Source organism: Chiloscyllium plagiosum, unplaced genomic scaffold (genome assembly GCF_004010195.1).
Source record: "Chiloscyllium plagiosum isolate BGI_BamShark_2017 unplaced genomic scaffold, ASM401019v2 scaf_75532, whole genome shotgun sequence".
NCBI lineage: Eukaryota > Metazoa > Chordata > Chondrichthyes > Orectolobiformes > Hemiscylliidae > Chiloscyllium > Chiloscyllium plagiosum.
The window spans coordinates 1-2,551 of record NW_025182321.1 but is presented as its reverse complement, the minus strand read 5'-3'; the positions used below and the strand labels follow the sequence as shown (position 1 = coordinate 2,551).

Below are 2,551 nucleotides of genomic sequence, written 5' to 3'. Positions count from 1 at the left end.
CTGACATCTGGGATTTCAGGGATTTCATTTTTAGGCCTGGTCTTTGCAGTGGCTGATTTTCATCCCATGTCAACTTCATCTCAATCCAAATTGACTGGATCTTTTAACTACTCTGCTAAAAATCATTGTGCCTGTGTTGAGATTATGGCAAATGCTGTTTAGCAGAAACTTATACAAGATAATTTCAGAATTTGGGAGATCTTGGGGTGAATTGTCTGAAAGAGACAGCACAGCCACAATGGGCTGAATGCCCACTTAGATCCTGTTGGCTTGTCCTCAATGCAGCTTTTTGCAACATCGCCACTTCCACCTTCCCCAGTAACTGCAAATATCTTGAAAGTGCTGCACAAAATAACATTGAGCCCTTTACTATTTTCCTGTCTGCTCCATTTTCCTCAGACTTGAGATGTGCAAAGTTGGAGTTTGGTGGATTTCTCATCTGTCCGTTTGGGGAGAAATGGGAGGTGGGATCAATTTATCAAGCAGCCAACAATTTAGCATGAGATGGAAGGGGTAAGAACCAATTAGTGAGAGTACAACACACAGAAACACACACTATGAGAGGTCAGGATGCGTTATTTAAAGGCTGCCATTGTAGACTTGCATGTGGGGCCCCAGTGGCCTAATGGATAAGGCACTGGCCTCCTAAGCCAGTGATTGTGGGTTCAAGTCCCATCTGGGGTGTTTCTGTGGCTTGTCCTTTATTTCTAATCTATTGTGGAAAAATCCCCATCTCTGCATTCAGTTGATGGTCAGTGGGATCCAACATGATCTTGCACAAGATTTTCGAGGATCTGCAGGATTGAATGTTGAAGGTGGTGATTAAGTGGCTGCTGTTTCTGGATGGGGACGAGATTCCTGAGAGTGCGGTTGGAGAGGTTGCTTTTGGAAGCCAGCTCTCATCACCCTCTCATCACCAAACCAACCCTTCAACACTGATCCCTCCACAACATCGGATATTACTGACAGCGAATACCCTCGCCAACCTTTATAGGTGTGCCATCGACAGCATTCTGTCTGGGTGTATCACTACCTGGTATGGCAACTGTACCTGGCACTCATCCACAAACTCCATCAACAAACACATCGACCTGGACCCAATATACCGGCCACTACAGCGGACAGCTGAAACTGACAACCGGAAGCGGCAGAGACAGGCCACTATACATGCCGGAGGAAACACCACAGAAGCGCTTCACGTGAGGCTCCCAAACACTGAGGATGTCACCTAGACAGGGGACAAAACGTTTGCAACAAAAACTTCCAGCTCGGCGAACAGAACCACAGAAACGAGCACCCGAGCTACAAATCTTCTCACAATCTTCTTGAATCTTTGTAGCTCTTTGTAGCTCTTAGCTGCTCTGTTCTCTGGAGCTGATAGCTGCTGTTTAATTTAGTTTGGCCAATTTTCTGTCAGGTCAAATTTCTCCAGCTGAGGATCAATTGAGAATGCCTGATTTTGTTGCCATGGTCACGTGACCACACAGGATTAAGATCAGCTGCACAGTGAAGGTTTCAACAAAATCAAAACCCCAAATATGACTTGAGCCCACAATCTCCCAGTTGAGGAAGTTAGTGCCTTACCCATGAGATCACTGGGGCTCCAACAGATAGGCCTACCCATCTATGGACAAAGCAACTTCTGTTTTGGTTGTGTTGGTGTCAGTCTGAGTTATATTCAGTCAATGTTACCACTTGAACCACAGAATACCTGCATGTTTGGTATTTATGATAAGGTCCAATATGTCAATGGAAATGATTGAAATCTGATGGGGCTGTGGCTATGCATTTGGGTCCTTACCTTTCTTAGTCAAGGTATTGAATACAATTGCAAGGAGGCTATGATGGAGACGTGAGGTAGTTAGGCCATCGTTGGAAAACTTGGAGTGCCACATCCACAGATTGGGCAAACATTTGTGGGAAGGCAACTGCTGAGGCTGACTCACAGAGTTTACAGAGGGAGATGGATGGGGTAAGGGAGTAGCCAAAAACTTAGCAAATGAAAGACAATGTGGGAATGTGTGAGGTTATACACTTTGGTAGGAAGAATAAAGCAGCTGGATATTATTTCAATAGAGAAAGACAGCAGAAAGTTACAGCACAGAGAGATATGAAACGTGTTTTTGCGGTCTCACTGTTGATCCTTTGCTGTGACCAACCTTCATGGTAATATTGGTAAGATGTTCTTGGTTTCTCTTTAGTTCTTGAGTCTGGTTAAGCCGATTGTGATTTGCAGGCCATGGTGAGACCGCGGTCAAGATCACCGTCAGTTTCTTGGATGAAGTCTTCACGACGGGTAACGCTGACAGTCACCACTGGAGAGTGTCTCTGCCATTATCTGCAGTTTCATCAGCAAACCTCAAGAGACAATATCCAAAACCTTTGTGCTCTTGAAGGCAAATCCCTTCTCATTAAGACAAGAAACAAAATATCTTTAATGGGATGATGTTGATTTGAGTTGTGTGGGAGAGAAATGAATTAATGTTATTTCTGCAAGTATAAATTCTGATACAGAACCGGAATGAGAAAATACATATTCAGCAAAAAGAAA

General features: G+C 44.2%; 1 non-coding gene across 1 annotated transcript; it reads left to right on the top strand.

Moving 5' to 3' along the window:
- Nucleotides 1-611: 611 nt before the first annotated feature.
- trnar-ccu lies at nucleotides 612-684 on the top strand. Its single transcript has one exon. It is a non-coding gene; the product is annotated as a tRNA-Arg (tRNA).
- Nucleotides 685-2,551: the final 1,867 nt, after the last annotated feature.